Source organism: Macaca thibetana, chromosome 14, assembly GCF_024542745.1.
Source record: "Macaca thibetana thibetana isolate TM-01 chromosome 14, ASM2454274v1, whole genome shotgun sequence".
In the NCBI taxonomy this organism is placed as follows: Eukaryota; Metazoa; Chordata; class Mammalia; order Primates; family Cercopithecidae; genus Macaca; species Macaca thibetana.
The window spans coordinates 122,679,371-122,706,182 of record NC_065591.1 but is presented as its reverse complement, the minus strand read 5'-3'; the positions used below and the strand labels follow the sequence as shown (position 1 = coordinate 122,706,182).

At 43.2% G+C, this 26,812-nt stretch overlaps 1 protein-coding gene and 1 pseudogene across 4 annotated transcripts in view; both read right to left on the bottom strand.

Moving 5' to 3' along the window:
• Positions 1-26,812, bottom strand: part of NTM (neurotrimin) — a 1,177,876-nt gene that overhangs the window by 927,818 nt on the left and 223,246 nt on the right. The window lies entirely within an intron of this gene.
• On the bottom strand, positions 21,257-21,371 carry LOC126936727 (uncharacterized; annotated as a pseudogene).

The following is a 26,812-nucleotide window of genomic DNA, read 5'->3' as shown; positions in this document are numbered from 1 at the left end:
GAACTTATCCCATGACGATAAGGCGGGGCTGCTGTAATAAGGTTGACTTGACTGTGTTTCAAGATATTTGTTTGTGTAAATTATTTCAATGTATTCTTAAAATCCCTCAGAGAGATAAGGATTTTTATATGGCCACTAAACAAATAAATGACCAGAAAGTAAATGAAGTTAAACAACTTGTCCCAATTTCTAGATAGAAAGGAGGTATATTTCATGTTTTGGAGGGATGATGCTCTTAATTCATGTATCACTTCCCAGCAATAATAAAGAAATGTTCTTTCCCTTTTTAACTCTGACATTATTGAGTAATTATCTGCTATTTACCAAATACTACCCTAAGTCTTAAAGATCAGTGATGAACTAGGCGATACCTTCTCATTTTGAATTAACACCTTAGTTGGAGGAAATAAACAATACACAAGTAAACAAATTAACAAGACAGTTTCAGAAAGTTGCAGGAAGTTACACAGAATAGCTGATAGAGAAGGACGGAGTGCAAGTAGATAGGGTGAAAGTTGCAGGAAGTTACACAGAGTAGCTGATAGAGAAGGACGGAGTGCAAGTAGATAGGGTGAAAGTTGCAGGAAGTTACACAGAGTAGCTGATAGAGAAGGACGGAGTGCAAGTAGATAGGGTGAAAGGGGGCTCTCTGGGAGCTGAACTATGGAATGCAGCCAGCAGCAGCGGATCTGGAAGGAAACTTTCCCGGAAGAAGACACGGCAAGTGTGCTGTCCCTGAAGTAAGACCAAACTTGGCAAGTTTAAGAACCGGAAGGAGGGACAAGGTTAGTGGAGCAAACTCACTGAGGAAGATGGGGATACATGAGGGTCTCTAAGAGGCAGGCGGAGGCCAACAGACCTCAGAGGAGGGGTGTGGATTTCACTCCAAGTATAAAGCAGAGTGACAAAATTGGATGTATGCTTGGAAAGTACGTAGGTTACTGTTTGAAGAATGGATTGTAGGAGGCATGAGAAAACGGATGGGTTGAAAATGTGCAGGCAGCAAAACCCACCCGAAGGCGAATGCAATAGTTCAGGCAAGGTGCCTTGCATGAAAGTGTTGGTGCAAACGCGAATAAATATGAACTGGAGATATATTTGTAGGTAGAACTAAGAAGAAATGCTAACGGATTTGATGTTAAGGGTGGAGGAAAGGGAGGGACAAGGAAAAATCTTAGGTTTTGGTTTGGGCAATAAGTTTAGAGGTGTGCCCTTAACTAAGTTAGGGGATACTCAGGGAAAAACAGCCTCCCAGTAGGACAGAAGATAGTTGGATTACAATTTCTATTTGAAACACATATTGCATCAAATAACAGACATAATCCATTCTAAGATGCATAATTAGCTTAAATGCTACCAAGAAAGAGTGGGGGACACTTTCAGTTGGTCATACAGGCCTCCCTTGATCAGAACTCTTCTGCTATTCCAAAGAATTTGCCCATTTCTCGCTGCCTTAGGTTGAAGTGCAACAGACAACCTTTCATGTATCCCAACAACAAAATTGTGAGCTTGTGGGTATTCTTTCTATCTTTGGTCCCATAACGCCCTTAATTGTTGTTTTGCAGGGGAATATGGAATTGTGGTCATTCTTCCACAGACAGATATGCACTTTCCTATTATCAAATTTACACCCTGCTGTTCTCTTTCTATGCATTTCTGTGTATGTGATAATTTTTATTTCAATGGCAAATCACTGTGTGATTCAAAGAATCATTTTTGAAGGAATTTTAAATGGCAATTAACCCTAACACATGTAGTACCAGCAATGCCTATCACTCAGTGAAGGGAAGGGAATGTGACTAAGTCTGTGCTTGTTCAGGCAATGGCAACTAAACCTCTCCACTGGCACGTGCAGATTATAAGATGCTATTGATTGAAGGATGTGTCCCAATTTCAGAGACATGAAGATATGGGTGAACCAATTAACAAAACCACATATTAAGTGTGGGATGTCTTTATTAATCTGGAGTTCATGGGGAAGGTCTGGGCAGTGATATAAAATTGGCAGTCACCAGTATATAGAGGTCACTGGAAACCACAGGACTGGATGAGATCTCCCAGAAAAGTGGATGGATAGAGGAAGTGCCTGAAGACCAAGCCCTTGCAGACCCAACATACAGAGAAGAAGATGGAAGCAAAGGAAACAGAGGAGGGTTTAGTGAGGTAAGAAGAAAGCCAGGAGGGGGTGATGCCAGGGAAGCCAAGAGGAACAATTTCACAAAGAAAGAAAGGGTCAGCTATGTCAAGCATTGCTGAGAGGTAGATTAAAGATTGGAAATTGAGCACTGCACTTGGCAATATAAATGTTTTCGATGACCTTGATGAGAGTAGCTTTAGTGGGGTGGTGTGGACCAATGCCAGGCTGGAGAGCGGAAGCACAAGTGCTGAAAAATGAAGACTGTACATAATGATCTTTATGTTCTGAAGCTTTACTGAGAAGAAGAGCAGAAACGTGTGTTTGTAGCTAAAGGAAGATGGGAGGTCAAGAGAGATTGTTGATGTTGTAGTTGCCATTTTAAATATGGGAGGTACCAGGGGAGATGTATGTGCTGAAGAAAGTGACCCAGTGGAGAGGAAATATGCAATGATGTAGAAGAAAGAGGAAGATTGCAGGACTGAAATCCTTGAGAGGAGAGAAGAGAGGCCCCAGAGCATAAACTGAGAAGTTGAACTCTAAAATGAGGAAAAATATTTTTTTTCCATTAAAACAGGAGTGAAGTACAGGCCCTACAAATGAAAGGCAGGTATATCGAGATTTGGTATCCAGAAGATAAGTTAGTTCCTGATTGCTTCTATTTTCTCAATGAAATATGAGTCATTCACTCCAAGTGGGAATAAGGAGATTTTTGGAAGATTATAAAACTTTTGAGGAGCAGGAGGAGACACAAATTAGATGTCTCTGAAGAAAGAAAAGCAAACTTCGTAAGAGTGCATAGTGGGATTCTCGGGCAATAGTGAACACCCATTTGCAATTTGTTACTCTGAGATTTTAAAATGACACAGACCACATTGGGTTATTTTGTTGTTGATGTTGTTTGTTTGTTTGCTTGTTTGTTTCTTCCAGCAATGTCTAGCTCTGAGGGTTCAGGATCAGAGAAAGTGGATAGGTGGTGTCAAACAGACTTGAGATTTTGCCAGAAACATACAATAGAAGGAAAGAGAACCAGAGAGTTGAGAGTGTCTGCAAGAGTGATCATAGGACCAAAGCATCTATAGGAAGTAAGGAGTGAAGTGAAAATAGGAATGGAGTGAAAAACTGGAGGTCTATGTGTAGGTGATGTGCTTGGACTTGAACCACTGCTCACTTGGTTGAATGTCTCATTATTTTACATGGTAGCCACCAGGGACACCTCCAGCAAAGAGGAGAGTCTGTGTGTGACTGGATTGTAAGCAAACGGTGTCCCCTCTGAGAACAGTGACAATTCAGGAGGCCTAAAAATCTCAGAATCTGGAAGAAGTTGTAAGCAGATTGGTTATCTGTTCCTTTTATGCCGCCTAAGCGTTTTCTACTGCAATTAAATTGGATTTCGACTTCTTCAGTCCCCAAAGCCTAATGAAGAGCAGCTGCTTGTCATCCACATGGAGTATCCTTTATTTTAATTGTGAACTTTATTAAGTCACCCCTTAAATTTCTTTCTCCTTCTGGACAACGCCATTTCCCTATGACAGTCCTCATAGGCCCTATGATACTGCCCTTTGATCATTCCTACGGAGTGCCTCTAGGGTACTACAGCAGATGCTGTAAAAGTCTAATAAGAGTTCTGATAAAGATTTGATAGTACTCATATGGCCAGAGGATATGTCATTCTGCCTGGACTTTTCATTCTGGATTATATGCTTTAAGAATTACTTTTTAGACAGTAGCATTCTCTTGCAGGCTTATGCTGGTTCTTGGTTGTCTCTGTGTATCTTTCTATTCTGAGTGGGCACACACGAGGGAGCTGATGGCTGGACTGGCTCTCCCCATTGGCTGGCTTGTGCTGTTTTCCTACAGGCCCCAGTAATGTGGTCCATCTTCTGTGTGACTCCTTTTTTTTCTCTTAGTTTCTTGTTTCTTTGACCCTTCCCAGGGAAACGAATCTGCTAACCCCTATTTGGCCACTGGGCAAGCAGGATTCTCCAATATTTGTTTGTTTGTTTTTTAAATGACTTAGTTTTCTTTTTCTTGGGGAAATAAGCAATTTCCTCCATTGATCATGCTCCTCTGAACACCTCAGTATAGATTGCTGAATCCTAGACAAGTTCTTGTGTATGGAACTGAGTGTTATAGCAGAGATCACATGCTAAATATGGATCCAACATTTCATCATGGTGGTTATGACATGACATGTGATTTTCATGGTGTTGCATCCATAACATTATTTTTGGAATGTAATCTATGCTTAAGGCTCTGTGAAGCCGAATGCTCCCACCTGTATAAATCAGTGAAGACCCTTTGCCCAATTCCTACCGCGGTCTTTCCAAAATTGGCACTACATCTAGAAACTCTCTTAGAATAACTCCCTGCTCAGAGGGCACACTATTCCACAGGAGCAAGGTATCTTCTGCCAAGACTTTGATGGCCGAGCAAGACATGGCTAACAGTCTCTCCTACATCTGTAACTAAGAGGCCAAGCAGTGGCCATTAGTCACAGTTTAGTCTCTCTCTTGGTGAAGCTCCTAGTTTAAATTAAAAAAAATATTTATTTCCAGTGGCCTGACTCACATAATGATGAGGATAATTATGGGGTAATGAAGAAGTTTTCAATGATAAATTTTATCTGGAGGAAATTCTTTACCATTTCTAATAGTTTATCATTCTAATAGTCTCAAGTATAACATCTTTTTCAAATGCCTAGTACCTTCAGAGAGTAGGGGGAACAGGTGGGTATAAAGGATTTCCAATGGAAGACAGAGAAAGAAGTAATCACTACTAGGACATCTGAATTCCAGAAATTAAAATCATGTCTTTATTGAGTATCTACTATGTATCAAGTATGGCTACATATTACTGTACTTATCCTTAGAACAACATTAAGAGAAGGTATTACAGTTCCATTGAATCAGGTTAAATAACTTGCTCAGATCATACATCCAGCAGAGGGCCCATCAGGGATTCGGACTCTTGTCTACCTGTTTTCTAAATCTGTGTTTTCACCCACGGAAACAACTAAGAAGAGACTTCCCAATAGTGAACAAAGACACTTTCTCAAATGCTACAGCTCTCTTGATGGGATGTGGCCCTCTGGTGGGAGTAGGTAAAGCTAGATGACCTAAGAGTTTATTCTTTTTGTGGTGTGGGTATGCTTTTTAAGGCCTCTCGGTGTTTTTTGGGGTTTTTTTGTTTGTTTGTTTTAAATTAAAGGCTAAATATTTTTAGCTTTTGTGATTCTGTTTTGATCTCTCTATGTGTTGCTCTCTCCTTTCCACTTCTCCTGTCTCTCTCTCTCTGTCTCAAATTTTCTGTCTGTCTATGCATGCCTCACTTTCCTTTTTTCATATTTCTCTGTGTGTGTGGAGGGGGGGCAGGTGGTGGGGGCGGCGGGGAAGGTATTGTTAAAGAAGTTCAGTATCAGACTCCAGAAACATAGAAGGCCCAATGTTAGACCCAAAGAGAGCAGGGAGAAAAGTGGTTTTATTCAAAGCTCAAGGAAGGGAGGGTGATTAAATGATAACACATGTCCTAGATTTTCTAAAACATTCCTCATTTCACATGCTTTGGTACACTGTCCACATAAGCATATCAATACTTACTGGAACTTAGGTATCAGCTTATAGTTCAGTACATAGGGTTTCCTCCGTGAAAACAGAAACTTCAGATTTTCTTAGCTGGTATCTATTCTAGTCACCAGATTCAGAAAAGAAGGAAGTAACAATGTGTTCCATGTTGACAATGCATCAACACATTTACATCTGTTCTGGAATTTAATTATCAAAATAATCTAATGGTTGACAAAACCAAAGCTGGGAGAGAGAGTAAATAAATTGTTCAAGGTCACACAGTAAGTGGTAGACTCAGGACTCAAGCCAAGGTCCCTCTAGTTCTCAATCCCGTGCTTTTGACCAATACTCCAGGAATTTAAACTCGAGACACGGTCCAGGAATAAAGACTGTGCTTTTGGATGGAGCTCCCCTGGTGCTTTGTGTTTGAGAAAATGAGTATGGTCTTCAGCACAAGGGATAAAAGCCCCAGTAGAGCCCTCACAAAAGCTAGTGGGAACAGACACTGAGTTGCAATTGCTTCAGGACAGCTAGTAAACTGAGAGGACATAAAGAGAGATTAGAGAGAAGGGGCAGGTGATGTCCTGTCTATTCATTTACAGCCTTGTCCTCCTCTAATGCTCTCAGCTTTACTGGGGCCCTTCTCGGCTTCCTTATGCTGACAGGGGGTAGGTCGGGTGGCTAGATATCCACCTCTCTTTCATTATTACAACGTGCTACCAGTCAGTGATGAGTTATTAGGGCAATCAGGCCCCCTACATAGCATAAATTAAGATGAATCTCATGAAAATGGTATTTTCATACATCAAAACAGGTACGTATTAGCAATTTCATGTGTACCCAGTCTATGCCATAGTCATGATCTGTGCATAGTTACTTTTCCAGTCATGACAGAGCACCAAGCCCGTGGGCAAAAGAGGTTGCTCTCTGGATAACCATCAATCAATTTCTATGCTGGAGGAAGAGCCATCTCAGTGATCTTGGAAAGCCATCCAGTCAGGAGCAGAGTCCCAAGAGTCCTACACTGTGCTTTCCCCATAACTGGCTTCCGAATGGGTGCTAAGGATTAGAACAAGAGCTGACCACAGAAGCACCATGGCCGACCTCATCACACCTCTTCTCAAATGTCTGGGGACACTGGGTGAGAGGCTCCGTGTGCAGAGGGTAAGAGTATAGGATTAGCAGTCACAGTTCCAGGGCTCAAAGCCCCACCCTATCACTCAGTTTCCATGTCAGTTCAACTATCCTCTTCAGTCTCCTCATCTGTGAAACTGTGACAAATATAGCAATCTTATAAAAACGAATAGATGTAATCCATACATAGCAACTAGGGTTGTACCTAGCACCTAGTAGGCGGTCAGCAAATTGAAACCCCTGTTATTACTGGAGACTCTTGTTTTGGGTTGTAGAGCCCTGATGTCTGTACATCAGTCTCACTGCAGGACTGTTCCAGCTCTCAATATTCAGAATAGTGAGTCCATCTCTCTTCTACCATGCTTGCTATCCCTGTAAATTCAGGGCAGGAGAGGTTCAAAGGGAGATAATTATGGTCCCCATGGACTCCAGCTTGGAACGAACATCCTGGCAGCAAACGAAGGATGCTTTCTTTTTAAAGAACAACGGACCTGAGTTTGGGGTGTGGGGCAAAGAGGGGAGTTTTAAAAGGGATTTAGGGTCCATATGCACATGAAGCGTTGTCGGCAGCTTCAATGCATTTCTCTCCACGTGCTCTGTTCGCACTGCTTCCAAATACATATGAATGCTGCCGTGTTTAATTGCATACATATTGTTTACAGGTGCTGCAAGATTTATTGCAGTTTTTATTGTAATTTTTTCTCAACCATTGGGTACTAAAAATGAAATTACTTTCATGTAATGTTCAAGCCTTTTATTTAGAAATTCTAAGAACCACTATATAATGGAAGCAATATGAAACCAAGAGACAAAAGACCTGACTTGGGGTCTGTGTTGTTTTTCTAACTGAATGTGGGGTCTGGGATTACATTGTTTTTCCATGCCTCAGTTTCCCCTGAGTAAAGTAAGAGTATTTGTGGTAATAGAATTTATAGTGATTGTGTGTAAGGAAATAATCATAAAAGTGGAATAACGCCATAATCATGGAGATGTTCACTGAAACATTATTTATAACAGCAAAAAATTAGAACAACATAAATGTCCAAACATAGTGCCGTGGTATTGTACATCTACTTGATATAATATAATGAAACCAATTAAAATGATGTTCACTAATACTATGTAACGACATGGAAAATTGTTTCTGATCTATTCTTAAAAGAAAAAAATGAGATATAAATGATATGATTATAACTATATAATAAAAACCATGGCAGAGAATAAGAAAAAATTAGAAAAAAATACATTAAATGTAATTGTGCATGAGTGACTTTAAATCTTGTTAAAGCTACTTTTGTATGGTTTCCAAATTATATTTAATAAAGATACATTACTTAAGCTAAACAAAATACATCAATAATAATCAGCTGAGAATGTTGGGTGAAATGTTTTCCAAAGCCCTTTCAGTTCTAAAATCCAACTGCAGTCATGAAGATTTGACGATATAATAGATTCGTGAAAGCCCTTTCAAACATATGCAGTGCTACACTATTATAAGGTCTTATTGTTATTAACTTGGTACCAAGCAGAACTAACACAAATCCACTAATAGGGGAAAGTAGCCATGTGAGAAAGAGGCAGATTACACTGTGCTCACTTGCTATTAGAGCTCTTTTTGGCCACAATATTCTTGATACAACCTTTGAAAGAATAAATTTTACACAGCTTTGTGACATGCAGTCCTTTCTGCCCTTCGTACTGACACAATTGTCAAGCAGATTTTATTGCATCCTCAAGTGAAGGGCAGACAGATGGCCGAAGCCCAGCTTGGGGACTTGTGTCTACTTAGACTATCAGCGGTGCTCTGCAGGGAAGGCAGAGATGAGTATGAGTGTCCCTGTAAGAACTGGGGACAGGTACAAAGACTGGAAAAGAGGAGGCATGGCTGGTGAGCTTTCTTATAGAAAACCCCCAGGAAGCCTATTTATACATCCTGATGCCAAAGGGAACTTGAACACAGTGAAGGATAAACTCAGGAAAGGAGGTTGCTAGTCCAAATCAGAGGTCATTAGTTGCTGTCTGGATAACCATCCATCAATTTCTATGCCGGAGGAAGAGCCATCTCAGCGATCTTGGAAAGCCATCCAGTCAGGAGCAGAGTCCCAAGAAACACTGTGCTTTCCCCATAACTGGCTTCTGAAAGGGTGCTAAGGATTAAAACAAGAGCTGACCACATGAGCACCATGGCCGGCCTCATCACACCTCTTCTCAAATATCTGGGGACACTGGGTGTCCAGACAGAAGAGGAGAACTGAGAGGACACATCTTTATGTCCTTCAAGGTGTATCGCCTCATGCCCGCCCAAAGAAAGCTATGGGAGTGGGCAAAACAAGATGAAGTCATACAAAACTAGAAGCTGGGCTTCAATTTGGGAGAGCTAGGTTTGACTCATGGTCTTGAAAACTACAAAATACATCAGCCTTGGACTAGCCGCATTACCTCTTAAAGCCTCAGTTTACCCATGTATAAAATGAGGTTAAGCTACTTTGAAGGAGTACTTAAAAAGATAAAATGAAAAAACTGATGAGGCATCTGGTATCTAGTTGGCCCTGAGGGTCCTCTCCACTGAACATGTAGATTTCAGGCAGCCTCGAAAGTAAATTCAAGTTTATGGTTCCAAAGACCTGATATGAAGATGGATTTTGCCTAGAAAAATGAGACAGTGAGTCAAAAATGAATTTAAAATGTCTTTTCTATTTTCCTCATCTATTTGTGTTTGCTTTTGTTAGAGCAGTCAACTCTGGGGCATGTCACCTGACAAGATAAGAAAAATTAAAAGCTCAGATGGTCAAAACAGGACCACTTTTTCCCAGTTATTCCTGACTCACTGTAGTAGCCCCTTGGGAAGACTCACAGGAAAGCAATAAAATCACAGCATTTACTAAATCATGGCATCTTAAAAATATAGAGTTCAGAGTAAGGGAAATGAGGCCCAGGGAGGTGATGTGAGCTTCCCAGAGTTGCACAGCTAATCAATAACAGAATTGGTGTTCACATTTATGTTCCCTCTCCTTTTTTTTTTTTTTTTTTTGTGACAGAGTTTCACTCTGTCACCCAGGCTGGAGTACAGTGACGCGATCTCAGCTCACTGCAACTTCCGTCCCTCGGGTTCAAGCGATTCTCCTGCCTCAGCTTCCTGAGTAGCTGGGATTACAGCTACAGCTACATAGTGCCTGACTAATTTTTGTGTTTTTAGTGGAGACAGGGTTTCACCATCTTGGCCCGGTTGGTCTCGAACTCCTGACCTCCAGTAACCCACCTGCCGCAGCCTCCCAAAGTGCTGGGATTACAGGTGTGAGCCGTCACACCCAGTCATATGTTCCCGTTACTTCTTTCACCACATTTGTTTTAATGATTCAAAATATACTTTTATGGCTGGGGAAATATGATCTAAAAGCAACAGACCGAGAGGCGTGAAGATGTACACATCCACAGGGATGAAGGCTGCAGAGCTGGAGGTCAAGCTGTGCACAGGAAAGTGGCAGAGAAGGGCAAGGAATGACACTAATACTATGCCTGGCACTGAGATCAGTTTTAAAAGTCCAGGATGATTTCAATGCCAGTTAATATTTTACAGATTTAACCCTTTTCTTTGGAAATGACAGATATGGATCCCGTTTCATAGGTGAGGAAGGAGGTTGAATGTTTTGCCCCGTCTCATTGCCCATCAGTAGCAAAAATGAAGCAAGTGGCCAGCTCTGTTGATAGAAAGAAAGATAATTCTTTCCCTGACTCCTTTTTACCCGCTTTTCTGGAGCCCGCCCTTGAGTGCCGGGAAATCACGTGAACAGTTCTAGACGCCCCTCACCTCTAGGAGCTGCACTGCCACGTCAGGACCCTGGGTCCTAGTGAGTAAGCCAAGAACTTCTCATGGGTTGTGGCTTGAGCCCTGGGAGTCCAAAGGTATTCAAATACGTTTATTTGCCCAGAACTTTAAGCCACTGGGTGTTTTTTAGAAGATAAATCTAGGCAACCAAAGAAGAAACTGGGTTGACATCTGGTAGCAGGGACCGGGGTCAGAGGAGAAAAAGAACAGAGGAAGTCAAGCAGGCTTTATCAACCCCACCACGCTATTCCCAGGCGGGCGCGTGGAGACACCAGCCACTTCTCCCTTTACAGTTTTAACTAAAAGGAGCATTACAGAGGTGAATTAACATTTAAAAAGAATGTAAAAACTCAGAGCTGTTCTAATGATGATTAATGGAGAGCTATAAGGGGGCCATGACCTGCTAGTGTCATTAAATGGATTGGCAGGTTTCTGAGCATTAATTATAAATAGCCACAGGAGTTCTCCTCCTTAACGGAATGATGATAAATCCAAGTCTCAGAGAGAGAAGAAGAAAGGAAAGAAAAAAGAGAGAAAAAAGTTTGCACGTGAGTGTCTGCCTGGGTGTTGTGGGGAGCAAGATAGAGTGTGTGAGAGCAGAGGGGATGATATAAATGATAAATTAGACCCTGCCAGTCAATCACATTTTCTAAATGTTTTATGTCCCAAAAGCTATAAAAGCAATATTCCTCTCTGCCCTTATTGGAACCATTTCTGTTCAGCAATCATATCAGTTTCCTTGGGGATTTCAACTGAAATGTGCTTTGCCTTTTCTTTTTATATTTACTCTCCAGCCTGTGACCAAGGAAGGGTCAGAGTCCACACACAAATGGGCAGGACAGAGACCCACTGATTAGGAGAGGCCGAGAACAGGACTGAGAGGTCCTGGCAGGGGCCATGTGAAGGCAGCCTGGCTCCCACTGCCACCTTGGCCAAGTAAACAACAGCAGAGGAACTTTTAGTTCCCATCCCTAAGTAGCTGCAGAGAAAGGTCCAGTGCCTAACACCCCAGCTGTGAGGCTCACCAAAAGTGTTGCTGACTCGAGAGACTGCAAGCACCATGAGGGGAAGGATTGACTTCTGTTTTGCCTGCTTTGTTTACTGCTTCATTTCCAGAACCTAGAACAGTGCCTTAGTGCACCACTGGCTCCCTGCACACATTTGTTGAATGAAGGAGTGAAGTGACCAACTTATCCGTGATTAAGCATGCACACAGGCCTGATTTCCAAAGCTGAGCTCAACATTGAGATGCCTGAGTTCTGCGGGGCCTCTCAGTAGATGGACATGCAGATAATGAGGGCACTCCTTTAGAGAGGGGCTCTTGTTCTTAGACAGCCTTCGTTGGTCCTGAAGTGAAAGGATGCCAGCTTTTCTCCTAGCCTGCTCTTTGAAAATGCACTCGAGCTACTGCATTGTGGGGCTGGAAGGTTCAGTCAGATGAGAATCCAGAGAGGTGAAGGCATGGCTTCCAAGTCACTCAACAACTAGTATTAGTAGAAGGGCCGACACTGAGTTCCTACTCAGTTTTCTCTCCATAGAGCACCCAGCCTCTCTCCTTCTCGCTCTGACTTTTCAAAAGGTGAACCAAGTAATCTCAGCCAGTGAGGGGGCCTAGACAGGCAAAAGGCTGGGGGGCAGGGGTGGGGAATCTCCCTGGGAGACCCTCCACAGGTGACCAGACTGTTCTGGGTCTTGGCATTACCTATGGGGAAGAAGAGATGAAGAACAAGAGTGGAGTAGAGAGAAAAATGAGGGAAGTCAGGCAAAAAAGAAAGAAAGAAGCTTCAATCTGGGACTGGGAATCATGGACACTTCTGGACGATGTTGTATTTTTGCATGTGTCATTCCTTTTCAAGGCTTTCCACTGCAAGTCATTATTTCAGCTGATTGGAAAATCGTGTTGAAAGACCTGCTTCTCCGGTACAATTTTCTTCATATCCTATTAGTTGCAATACAATTACAGAGAATACATCAATTCCTGGCCTGCCTGCTGTTGCTGCCAGAGCCGCCTATTAAAAAGCGGCCTTATTAATGGAATTGTACATCTAGGATTAATCGGCTTGCGTTGGCCATTTACATTTCTCATTCCACAAGCACTTTTGTTTGCTTAATAGGCTGAAGGAGGTAGGAAATGACACAACAAAAGCCTCTCCCAATTGCCACGCGTATCACTGGTGGATTTAATATCCCCTTCCTTCTTTCATCCTCAAGTGCTTCATAGGGATAAGATCTGGCACATGCCACTAGGGAAAAGTGAAGCCGCAGCCAGGCAGCGATTGGTGGGGAAAGAGAGAAGAAAGGAAGGGCAGAGAGAGAGGCATGGGCCAAAGGTAAGTCTTTGCTCTGTTGGGGAGAAGTACAGGCCCGGCCTCTCTGTTCACCCTGGGAGGTGGGGGTGGGGGCAGCAAGGGGAGGGCCCAGGCCCAGGAAAGAAGCACCCAGGGATGGGCACAGGGAAGGGTGGGAGGGAGCTGCCCTGCACTAATGGAATGGGTGTGATCTCCCTTTTGCCTTGTGTGACTTCTGCAACTCATCTTTATCCAGGCCTAGGTGGTAAACCTGGTGGGAACCTCCTCCCCTCACCTGCCATCTATCCATTCCTCCATCACTTCCCATTTATGGTTTAGGATTAGTAAACTCCAAGTCTTTCTACTACTATGTCAAGCAGAGCACAATCTGACATGAAGGAGACCACGTGTGGGGAGGTGGGTGAGATCACATAGGCCCGTGGGGCTTTCTTTCGGCAAGAACTGGCATCCCAGTTTGGGGATCCACTTCAGAATTTTGGGAAGGACAATCGCGAGAAGGGTCCTTGAGCTCCCTGGACTCAGGGAGATGGGCTAACAGGTGGCTGTGTCTGCAGCAGCAGTCTGCCTAGGAGAGGGTGCTCCAGTCAGAGAGAGCCCATCTGAATAAGCCCAGCACGTGATTATTAATCCCTGACGGCAGGGGAGTGGTGTGGAAAGTAGGGTAGAAGGGAGATGAGGATGCCCTAGGCCTTCCCTCATCCACGAGGACTCTCTGGAGTGTGTGGGTACAACACACTTAACCCTTCACTTACCTCTACATTAAAGCAGGTGAAACCCAATCCGCCCCATACTGCCCTGCAGGAAGTTACCTGGGATACCAGAGATGCACAGGCACTCCAGCGAAAAGCCAATCAAAAATAATAGACCTTGGGCCTCTTTATCAAATTCTGATCTCAAGAGAAAGCAGTCTTCCAGACTCTCAGAGCAGGCTGAGGCTTGGGAGGAGGAGCGCGTGTAGATTCCGCCACTGGGTGGAGCTTCTACATTAAAGGAATAGGCAACAGGCGTCCAGACGGGGGAGCGCAGGGAAAGTGCCCATCAACTCCTCCTGCCCTCTCTTCAACCTTCTCCAGGAGGTGATGCTTATAAAACACGTCCTTCCCAAGGTGAGGCTTCATGGAATTTGTTCTTCTCTTTCCCCTACCGCCACCCATGAGCCAGGGAGGTCTGTGCAGGTCTGAAATGATGGACAGCTAAGGCCTATGAAGCCCCAACCCCTTTCCTGTCAGGGGCTCTGTGGTTGCGTAGAGGACTCCCATCCCTGGGGTGACATCACTGCGGCAGCAGAGTCCATGTATGTTGAAACACTGTAATATAGTATGACTTTTTGCTTTAATGGAATTTTCCTAGACCACTAGGAGAAAAGACTCCATTAACCACACTACAAAGGCCTCTACTTATTAGTATTTTAGAACAGTGGCAAAACATTTCTTGAATCTAATTATTGCTGACAAATATGAAAATTGAAATCAAAGTTAAATTTTCAGCTACAGTGCCTCATATGCCAGCCTTCTCTGACTTCCACTATTGCATCAACACATTTATTCTTCCAATAGTTTCAGCAGAAGATTGGTTATTTTCCCTCTCCCCTAATACAGCCTTCTTTCCTCCTCCACTTCCCCCTACTCCCTCCCTGGCTTGGACCCTATATATTTTGAAGCATTAAATCTGACATATTCATCTTGGTGGCTGGCACTAGGTAACTAACTTTATGTTTACCTGTCACGGATGCAGAAATGAGCCGCACAGGGTGCTGGGAGCCTGTTCCCTTCTCCCGACCCTCTCCTCCCGCACCCAATCCTAGCCATCTTTTTTTGTTTTTTTTTTTTTCCAGATAAAAGTCATTTGACTGATTTCAAATTCCTGGTGATATCAGGACAGAAAAAAAAAAAAAAAAAAAAAAAAGACTTGTCAACACCTTTCTTTCTTTTCCCCTATTAAGCATACTGTAAAAATCAATCCCTTTTGTCACTTCACTCTGCTTGCGAGAATGTTTAATGGATGTCAAGGGAGCTAATGATCGCTGGTAGAAAATTCATTTTAGATTTGCTATTTATAAAGTACTCAGTACTCAGGTGGGAAATTAACATGAGGCAAGGAGTGGGGCGGGGAAGGCCAAGCCTGGCAGTGGAGAGCTGGGGCCCTGCCAGGCTGGTAGTTTCTTTGTGTAGGTGGCACCCAAAGCATCTGGGGACAGAAAAGTATGTGGCAGAGAGGCCGTGTGAGAATGAATAAGGGTACAGGCTCAGGAAACATAGACCTGGGCAAGTTGGTCTTTCTGAACCCAAATATTCTCTGCAATAAAATGCTATCTACAACCCCTACCTCACAAGGTTGATGGAAAGATTAAATATCACACATAAAACATTTAGCAGTGCCTGGCACATGGTAGTAGTACACGTGTAATAAATGCGAAATGCCTTTCCCGCAGCCCCACGAGGTTAGGAAGATCAGGACAGAAGGGTCAGCACAGAATTGCTCCAGGATCTCCCCTGGGACTGGGTGGAGTAGTCCACACAGAAGCCCACAGAGGAACCTCTGGCCAGGTAACCAGGTCTGCCGGTGCTTGTCAAACTGAAGCGTGCATCAGAATCATCCAGAGGGCTTCTAGATCCACAGATTGCTGGGCCTCCCCTCAGAGGTCCAGAGTCAGACGGCTCTCTGGGGGGTGGGGCTTGAGAATTCCTATTGCTAACAAGTGCCAGGGGACCCTGGTGCTGCCAGCCAGGGACCACACTTTGAGAACCACGGAGATACACATGCAAACCAAAGTGTCTCCCTGAAACGCTGATGGGTACCACTGTCTGCCAGGCCCGCACCACTTTCTTCTTTCTGGCCTGCCAAGATGGAGCAAGTCCTTCTCCACCCCACCCCAATCCAGTGTAGGACTCAGGATTTTGAAGTAAATCACTTAATGCTAATTAATTCCTCCCCAATTTTACATTGCTGGTCAAGTGTAAGGGCCAAGTGCTCAGGTTATTTTTCTGGTTTGCTACAATGGGTACCAAACCTCAGTTTCCCTTTCCTCTGTGCAGCTTGTTCCTCCCTTGCTGATAGTCTGATCCCTCCAGATCTCATGTTGAAATATGATTTCCAGTGTCGGAGGTGAGGCCTGGTGGGAGGTGTTTGGGTCATGGGCGCGGATCCCTCATGAATGGCTCGGTCCTCTCCTCAAAGTCATGGATTCTCGTTCACTGGAAAGTAGGTTGTTTAAAACACCATGACACCTCTCTCTCCTCTCTTGCTTACTCCCTTTCTCACTGTGTGACCTGAAAGTATCTCTTCTCTTTGGCCAGGACTAAAAGCTTCCTGAGGCCTCACCCAAAGTTGAGCAGGTGCTTGTGCCACACTAATACAGCCTGCAGAACCATAAGTCAAATCAACCTCTTTGTACTTTACCCAGTCTCAGGTATTCCTTCATAGCAATGCAAATGGACCAACCCAAGCACTCAGAGAGAGTGCCCCTCTCCCAGTTCTCTCTGTTGCATCTGGAACTCCAAACCAGGAAGCTCTGGCCTCATCCACCCCTCACTCTTCTAGTCTCCTTTTCCTGGGCTTCCCTTGGATGCTTCTCTGTTATATTTGGATTAACTGCAAATCTCCTTTGATTACTCACTCTCTGTTGAAACAGACAACCTGTTGCCACGTGTTTGATTACTGAATCCCAGGGGAGTTCCTATGTGTAACGCAGCCAGTTACAGCACACCCAGCCTTACACACATAGTCGCTGGGTTGCTATTTCATTGTCTAAGACGGTGCTTTCGGTTTCTAATTTTTCAATAATAAGCTTCTCACGAAGCCCTTAAGCTGTGAAAATAAGCCGAAAACTGCTTTTCCAGTCATTTACATAAACACAAGCAGATCAGGAGGAGGAAAAAAATAGGAAATAGTTTTACACGTTCTTCCCGAGGCTCTGGAAGCCTGGGTGGGTTGCCCATCCAGTCTGCAGGTCTGGAAAAGCACATCGGGAAGTAGGGCGGCTCGCAGCACACCTGCCACCAAGGCGAATGATAAATCCTGAAATTTCTCCTGACGCCCGCCAGGCTGCCGCTTTGCCGAGGCTGGGTGGATATTCTGGGCACCGGCAAATTGTTCTGTCAGCAAGCTGCTCCCCCAGCTGCATCTCGTTAGGAAGCTTGTCATTCACTGCCCAGCCACAGCATCAAGGTCCCACCCTCTGGGGTAGCATCCTGTCACCTGGGGCAGGTAAGGGGTGGCTGCAGGAAACCTGCCCAGGAGCCAGGCCCAAGGCAGGAAGCTCAACCTCCTAGAGGGTTGCTGCTTATCTCACTCAGGGTCATGTAAATCAGGGCCTGGCCCATAATAGGTGCTCAGTTATTTGACTAGCGGGGAGGACTTGCTGGCATGTGGGCCACTTTCGACCACCATCATTCTTCTTTCTTTCTCTCTCTCTCTCTCTCTTTCTTTCTCTTTCTTTCTTTTCTTTTCTTTTCTTCTTTCTTTCTTTCTTTCTTTCTTTCTTTCTTTCTTTCTTTCTTTCTTTCTTTCTTTCTTTCTCTTTCTTTCTTCTCTTTCTTCTCTTTCTTTTCTTTCTCTCTCTCTTTCTTTTTTTTGTGATGAAGTCTCGTTCCTGTCGCCCAGGCTGGAGTGCAATGGCATGACCTTGTCTCACTGCGACCTCTGCCTGCCAGGTTCTAGCAATTCTCCTGCCTCAGCCTCCCAATTAGCTGGGATTACAGGCACGTGCCACCACCACACCTGGCTAATGTTTGTAGTTTTAGTAGAGACGAGGTTTCACCATGTTGGCCAGGCTGGTCTCAAACTCCTGACCTCAAGTGATTCACCAGCCTCGATCTCCCAAAGTGCTGGGATTACAGGTGGGAGCCACTGCGCCAGGCCAACCACCATCTTTCTCCCTATATTCTCTTGCTTGCTTTCTCTTTCCCCAAATACAGATCTTAAAATAATCCAATGAGCCAGAAAGAGCAGCATTCTTTTTCTTCTGTGCTAACTCATACACATTCCTATTAAAATGGAAATAAAGAGGCCATTAAAACACACTTCTACCTTTAGACACTGATTCTGATCAGGCTATTTCCCTGATGTACCTAATACTTATGGGCAAAAGGTAGGATGCCTGCTAAAAACGAGAAGAAGATGCCCGATTAAATTCGAATTGAAAAAAAAACAAAAAAAAATGTCTTTTAGTATTAGTATGTGCTCTGCATAATAAAAATCATTTGTTGATCAGGAACTTAAATATATCTGGTGTCCTGGATTTTTATTTGCTAAATCTGGCAGCCCTAGCCAAAGAGAATCTATATGTACGTACATAAATAAGTGAATGTACATATTTATACTACTTACACACCACCAAGCCTCCTCTGTCCCGGTGGTTTAGTGGATTTTTTCTAAGGTGAGAGTATTTGAGAGACACTGAGGCCCCTCCCAAGAGGCAGGGTCCATGCTGCTGCTTCCTCTTCCCCATGTCCAGCCCTGGGAGTGGCCCTTCCAGAAAGAGCTCCCGACTTTCAGTCTTCACACTCTTTTAAATCAATGGTTCTCAAATTTTAGGATGAATATCCTGAAGGGCTTCTTGACACACAGATTGCTGGGTTCTGGCCCCATACTTTCTGATTTGGAGACCACGCTTGGAGAGTCCTGGTCTAATGATGCTAGGTGTCACAGATTCCTTTCTCTTTTCCCAGGGCAGATTAGAAACCAGGGTCCCCAGGAAGGCTAAGTATAAAAATGATGGGTTGGAGTCAGTCTTAACAAACTTTCGTTCTCCATTTTTTTTTAAGAGGGGAGCGGGTTTCAGGTTTATTTTCTTTTTACAAATGTTTTTATTAATACATAATATTAGTACATATGTATGGGGTGCCTGTGATATTTTGCTGCATGCATAGAATGTGTAATGATCAAACCAAGGTGCTAGGGGTGTCCATCCCCTCAAACATTGGTCCTATGTGGTAGAAACATTTCAAGCCTTCTAGCTATTTTGAAATATATAATACTTTGTTGTTAAATAAAGTTACCCTCCTCTGCTATTGTTGTTCTCCTTTTTCAGCCTCTTAAATTCTTTCCCTGGTCTTATTTACTCCATCATCACTCAACACTAAGATGAGAATGTACAGTGTTCCACTGTCCTGATCCTGCAGGAAGAACATTCCTATTAGAGAGCAGCTCCTGCAAATGTACAGAGCTGTGGAAGGGCACCAGTGTTCAGTGTTTGCTGGGGCCACGGAAGAACACTCCCGTTAGAAAGCAGCTCCTGCAAATGTACAGAGCTGTGGAAGGGCACCAGCGTTCAGTGTTTGCTAGGGCGATGGAGCAGAGTGAAGAGCGGAGTGCTGGGAACAGAGTGAGAGAGAGAGAGAGGGGGAGAGAGAGAGAGAGAGAGAGAGAGAGAGAGAGAGAGAGAGCCAAGAGAGGGAATCAGGCGATAGGGAGGTCCAGTCACAAGTACCTGTGCTGTCAGCGAGCTTCAAAAACATTGGCTTTTAATTTTGCAATATGAGTTGAGTGCCGAAAGTTTTCACACAGTTAATTCGGTTAAATGTGAAAACTACCTTCCAAGGAAATTCATATATCCTATTTGAAAGATGAGGAAAATAAGGGCTTGGGGAAAAAACTCAGCTCCTAACCTTAATGATAGACTGGGATGAGAAAAGATATTCTGATTGATGTGGAGATTAAGAAATGTATTTGATATGAATATGCTTTGTAATTTGTAAAGATAAAAACATATCTTTTTAATTCCTTAAAAAGGCAATGCAAGAAAGGAGTAAATGATGAGCTCTGGATATGTTTGGAAGATGGCCCTAAATGGTAGGACCAGAATCAAAAAAAGAGATAAAGAAAGAAGACTGGGGTAGACTATATTTTTATTTAGAGTCCAGAGAAAAGACAGTGGCCTGAGGGAAAAGTGATTAATACTGCATAGGATTATCTTGTTCACTCGTCAGCTGTCTCTCCCATTACACAAGCAACTAGTTCGGTCCTTTAACCAGGCTGCAGGTATATGGACACAAATATGTGGACCTGGACACAGGTGTGTGCAAACACACACATTTTCCCTGCATTATACTCAGGGAAAACAAAAGCCAGTAAATGCAAGCTCCTTTAACTTCCTGCCACCAAGCTTACACATTTACCTGCCTCCTTCCTACGCCAGAGAGAGCTGATTATCTCTTTTGTTAATTTTCATTTGTTTATTCTAGTAAAATATGCATGAAATAAAATTCACCCTTTTAACCATTTTTTTAAGTGTACAATTAAGTGGCATTGAGTATGTTTACAATATTATATAACTATCACCGCCATTCATTTCCAGAACTTTCTCATCATCCCAGACAGAAACTCTGTGACCATTAAATCACTCTCTGTTTCCCTCCTCCCGCAAGCCCCTGATAGCCTCTCCATGAATTTGCCTATCCTACGTACTTCGTGTAAGTGGAATCACACCTTATCGGTCCTTTGGTGTCTGGCTCATTTCACTTAGCATAATGGTTTCAAAGTTCATCCACGCTGCAGCATGTGTCAGAATTTCCTTCCCTTTTAAGACTGAATAATACCCATTTATGCACAGACCTCATTGTGTTGATCTATTTGTTGATGATGGACACTTGGGTTGTTTCTACCTTCACTGTTGTGAATAATGCTGCTGTGAACATTGATGTATAAATGCCTCTTTGAGGCCCTGCTTTCCATTCTCTTGGATATATACCCAGGAGTAGAATTGCTGAGTCATATGATAATCCCATGTTTAGTTTACTTTTGTTTCCAATTCACTGACTGATTTAGTATGTTTAATGTTGTTTTGTTTAGACAGAGTCTTGCTCTGCTGCTTAGGCTGGAGTGCAGTGGTGCAATCACAGCTCACTGCAGCCTTGAATTTTTGGGTTCAAGGCAATCTTCTCACTTCAGTTTCCTGAGTAGATGGGACTATAGGTGTGCACCTCTGCACCTGGAAAATTAAAAAAAAAAAATTTTCTTTTGTAGAGATGGGGTTTTTCTATATTGCCCAGGCTGGTCATGAACTCTTGTGCTTGAGCAATCCTCCAGCTTCAGCCTCCCAAAGTGCTAGGACTATAGGCATGAACCACTGAGCCCAGCCTGTTTAGCATTTTGAGAAACCCCCAAACTCTTTCCACTGTGGTTGCATCACTTTACATTCCCACCAGCAATGCACAAGGGTTTCAATTTCTCCACATCCTCACCAATATTTATTTTCCTTTTTTATTTCATCAGCGATATTCTAATGGGTGTGAAGTTGTACCTCATTGTGGTTTTCATCTGTGGTTCCCTAATGACTGGTGATATTGAAACATCATGGTTTTATGGTGGTAATGCCTTAACCATATGTGCACCCTATGGACTTGAGGGCCTCTTCCATCCTTATCAAGGGAATACTAATTTTTCCTCCTTTCATATGACACACTAATAGTTTCTTAATGTCCATCCCTCTTTCCATGGTGATAGGCCCCTGACTTTGTCTGGGCATATGATCATCCACAGGGGATTGTGAGTTTCCCACATGCTCTTGTACTTAGGTGTGGCAATGTGGCTGAGTTCTGGCCAAGAAGAGGTGAGCAAGGATGCCATGTGATGGCCTCCAGGAGCATCTGCAGGGGGCAATGCCCAGGTACCTCCTGCCTCTTCTTCATCTCTCCCTCATTCCACTCTGGCACACAGATGCTGCCACCTCAGACCATGGAGGCAAGGCCATGTACAACAGGTCCAGATGGCAGAAAGGCCTGGATGCCTGAGTTTAGGGAACACCTCACTAGCCATGAACAGACAAAGTAGAGTATTTCCATAACCAGAGGGATACAGATTACATTACTTAAGCCACTCTAATTGCATCATTTTTGTCATTTGCAGCTGAATCTAATCATAATGCATATTCTCGAACACTTCTCTCCTTCCTCACTTGAAAGAGTAATGGAAGCAGTCTTTTTCAAGACTTCTTTCTCTACCCATGCTCAGGATTCGCCACTCCTCCCACCTGTTTGTATTCCCTGAGGGCCTCACCTGGCCAGCCATCCCCACATCCTTCTTGCCTCTCCTTCCCTGGCCCCTGCCCATCTCTCTCTCTCTCTCTCTGTCACCTTTTGAAATAATTACACTCATTTTCTGACTCCACTTCTTCTTCCCATTTGTATCCCCACTCCATTGCTCTGCCCCACAAAACTGTTATCCCCAAGGACATGGGAGAGATTATTGCAACTAAATATAATCTCCCTTGATTCTTTAGAAGCATGTGACACTGCTGACATTCCTGCCTTCCTCAAATTTGCATCATTTGGCCTTGATGGCCTCATGCTTTCAGATTTGTCTCCTATGTATTTGTCCACTTTTGTCAATCTGCTTTCTCAGATCCCTTCTCCTCCCAGCCTTTAAGGACTAGTGCTTGCCCTCAATTCTTTTTTATGTATTCCTTACTCTCTCCCTGGATAATTAATTGTATCTGTGTTAAAGACTGTCTTTGTTCATGCCCAGATACCTCTCCAGAGTTTCAGATCCATCTAGCCAACCTCATATTGGAAAGCTACTGTTAAACCCATCATGACCCAAATTGCATTCCTTGCTATCTCTCTAAAATCCACCTCTAAGCCATTCACTTAGAAAACAGAAGTCCTCTTACGGTTTCTTTATTACTTATCCTCTTCTTCCCTGTCCATCTCCAAGTCTCAACCCTTCTACCTCCACAACTTTTGAATACCCCCATGTCTCTCCTTCTCTGCAGCTGTCACTCTGGTGACCTCGTGCCTAACTGGTTGCAATGTCCCTTAGAAGGCTTCCTTTCCTCTAGTCTTGCCCAACTTCAATTCATTTCCCATATTGCAACTAGAATGACACATTACCATTTTCAGCTAACCCAAATCATGTTGTTTGACCACTACAACTGCAAGTGTGATCATGTTACTCCCAGGCATACAACCCTTCAATGCACCCTTTTCCCTCAGTATAAAATCTTCAATAAAAACAGTTCCAGCCCTGACCTCTACCTACCTCTCTACGTATTCTTTCCACCTACCTTCCTCCTCCCATCACCCCATACAAACACACTCAATCTAGCCAAATTTGATATCACAGTCCTGAGACATTAGCATATACAGTTTCTTCCACTTACAAAACTCATCTCTCCTCTCACCTGGTTAAATCTATTCACCTTTATCTCTCAGCTTTAACATATCTTCCTTCCAGAGAACTTTTCTGTCCTGAAAAGTCTCCCAAATGCTACCATAGCAAACTGACCTGCTTTTATCCCAGCTCTTACGACATGATAGTCACTTGTCTATTTAACTGAGTGCAGGAACTATGCCTGCCTTGTTGTTGTGTATGCCTAATACCTAGTAGGGTCTGAACAAATAATTCTGAAATGGATGAAATATAAATGTAAGTAAGCACTTGGCCATGCTTTCGGATCGATTATGTTGCTCTTTTATCATTAAATTCAATGATGTGGAGATGCCATGTCTGTATCATTTGGAGATAACACAAAGCTGATGAAGACATCTCATCGGGATCCAAAAATAATTTCAATGGATTTAAACGATGGACACAGGGGCAATAAAGCTTTAAGCATTTAAAAAGATCATTCAGAGAAGATCACCTGTGAGCAAGGATAGGCAGGGTCTTGTGGAATCAGTTTTTTTGTGAGAGGAACAAATACAGCCTCAAAATGAGCCAATGATGTGGCATGTCTGAAAAAAAGAATGAAACTAACACAATAATTAAATGAACCTATGTAACTATAAAGTCCAAAATCTGCTAAGTAACAGTTCACTTTCTACTTTGCCAATCAGATTACAGCTGGCAGAGTCTGCTCTGGCAACACCTTTTCAGTTGATCATTATCAAACTGGTCATGTTTCAAAGATAATCATCAGGATGATTAGTGCTCCAGAAACTGTGCCATGCAAGGATCACAAGAAAGAACTAAGAATGCCACGATAAGATAAGTAGGGTCTGTGATAGTCATCTCTTAGAAAGTGGATCATACACTATTGCTTCTATCCTGATAGCTCTAAAGGCAAAACTTAGGGAGAGGCAAATTTTTGCTCCACGTAGATTCATTAGAATTGTATTCAGCTGCAAGGAAAAGAAAACTAATTAAATGGAGATTTGTTTTCACAAGTGATGATAACTTTAGAGCTATGCATTCTAGAGCTGGTGCAGCTGCTAGGTCATCTTGAACCTGAGTTCCCCCTGTGAAATTACCCATACTCAATTATTCTTTTATTTACCCAAACAGCAAGTCCATGTGGTTTGACCTACAAGCATCCTTCTCTGTCATTCTTGGTATGTGTCCTTTCTCCTCCTGTTTGTAAGTGGGACCCTGCACCTCCAGGAGGGATCACAGTCTCCAAGTCAAGAAGGGAAAATAATAAAGTCCAAAAAGCACAGGCCATCCACGTACAACCCTCCACATAGTACCCAGTCATGTTATGCTTGTATTCCATTGGCCTGAACCGCAGTATATGACCATATCCTGTTATAACAGAATCTGGAAGTTGAGTATTTTAAATGGGCATGTTCCTACTATGAAAAAATTTAGAGTATTATTTTGAAAGAGAAAGGATAGAATTGATATTGAGGAGGCATCGAAAATGCCTGCCAGAGTTGCAAAGTGCTTTCTCACATAGTTTATCAGCTATGAAAAAGAGTGTTAACATCAGTTATGCTTAGCTGTACCTCCCAATAGAATCATCTGTTGTTCTTTTGAAATAGAGATGAACTTGCCCTATTTCGACCTGTGCCAGGAGAATTTTTGAGAGTCACACCTGGGCATCTGCTTCATAATAATCTCCAGAGGTGATTCTGATAGGCAACCAGAACTGAGAGCCACAACCCAGGTAGTGAGTGTCTGGCCACTAGAAATCTCTGGAATTCTCGAGCAGGAATTAATCAACATAGTTCAGACGGTATTGTTGCCTTGGGGAGGAGACAGGGCAAGTGAAATGCCATGGTATCTGACAACTCTAGGAGTCCATGAAAAAGCTTCTGAATTTAATTATTAAATTATTTGACCTTGGACAAGGAGTTAGCAGTATGAGAAAATAATGGAAAAGATGACAATATGGCATTTAGATCCTTTTATCGGGAAGTTTTCATGGAAAAGGAAGAGGAAACGTAGAATGATTACTTAATTCTTATTTGTCCTCAGAAGTAGCAAAATGGTTTATCCAACTATAAATGTTCATATATCATCAATTGCACTGAGGAAAAAAGCTGTTGATTAATCTATTCCATGTCTGGGCTGAGTTCCCTCTTGACTGTTCAGGAAGAGAGTCAAGTACCCTAGTGGACAGCTTTGTGGAAGAAAGGGAGACTAGATTTGGAGAAACAGCTAAAAAACATTGGACCACTTCACCTTCTCCAACTGGATAAATTCATCCAGTCATTTTCCTCTTTTCTTAGGTTCAATCTTCCCTATCCCCATTCTTCCCTCTGATGCCAGCACCTCACCTAGATGTAGAGCGTAGGTTCTTCCCCCTTCCCCTACTGATCTGAGCAGTTCACCATTAGAATGACTTTTCCACTCTTGGGTCAGTTGAGCCTGAAATACTGAGCTCCACAAGTACTACTACATAGGTACGCATAACATCCAGTTTATTATTGATTACAGCCAGGAGGGGTTACTAATGTATGGGGAAAATAAGTTAGGATCTAAAAAAAAGGATCTGTCAGACAGAAGAGATGAGCTGAATCTAAGAAAATGGCTTTATAATAGAAAGGGTAAGTTCTGAGGTCAGGCTCTTGCATACCTAGTGAAACAACTCGGGCAAACGATAAGGAAGAGTTGAATGAACAATAGCTCACCTTAAGTCGGCAGAGTTATAGGGCAGCTGAAATACCTAGTGACATCTCAGGTCTTCCTCCCTTCCTTTCATCCATAAACACTGAGTGTCACATTTATCCAAGGGGCTGTGCTATGTGTACTAGGTATATAAAGATAAATAAGACAGTCCTGGCCCTTCTGGAGCCCACAGCCTGGTTGGGGGAGATCGACATGTAAATAGGTCACCTACACTAACATGTTGTAGATATGAACAGAAAAGGTAAGAAAAAGAGCAAGGCAAGCATAAGAGAAGGAGTAAGAAGACTCGGCCGGGCGCGGTGACTCACGCCTGTAATCCCAGCACTTTCAGAGGCTGAGGCAGGTGGATCACCTGAGGTCGGGAGTTCAAGATCAGCCTGACCAACATGGAGAAACCCCATCTCTACTAAAAATAGAAAACAATTAGCTGGGCATGGTGGCACATGCCTGTAATCCCAACTACTCTGGAGGCTGAGGCAAGAGAATCGCTTGAATCTGGGAGGCTGAGGTTGTGGTAAGATGAGATGGCACCATTGCATCTGAAGCCTGGGCATGAGACTCTATCTTAAAAAAAAAAAAAAAAAAAAAAGACTCAAAGGAAAAAGTACCGAACTTTGAATTTAGTCTGAAATTATCAAAAGCATTTTCTAGGTAGAGAGGGGCAGGGTGGGGCCTGAACATAAGCCGAAGGAACAGCATGCACGTGTGCTATACAGAGGGAGCAACGGGAAACCCCAAAGAGGCCATGGAGCAGGGAGTGCCTCGGTTTAGGGGAGAGGCAAACTGAGGACAGACCCTGAGGATTTACACGCCTTGCCAGAGAGCTGAGACTTCACTCTACTTGGATTTGGAATCGGGAGAAGCTATAATGTGCTGTGCTCTAATAATCTGGGCTACCAGGACACACTGGGAGAAGACTGGAAGAAGGACGCAGAAGAAGAAGAAGAACTCTGGAGAGAACCACCAGCACTCTGTTAATGGATGATTTTATAGAAAATAGGAGGCAAACCTTGGAATATTTAACCTCGTAAAGAGGAGATTCAGGGGAAAAAGG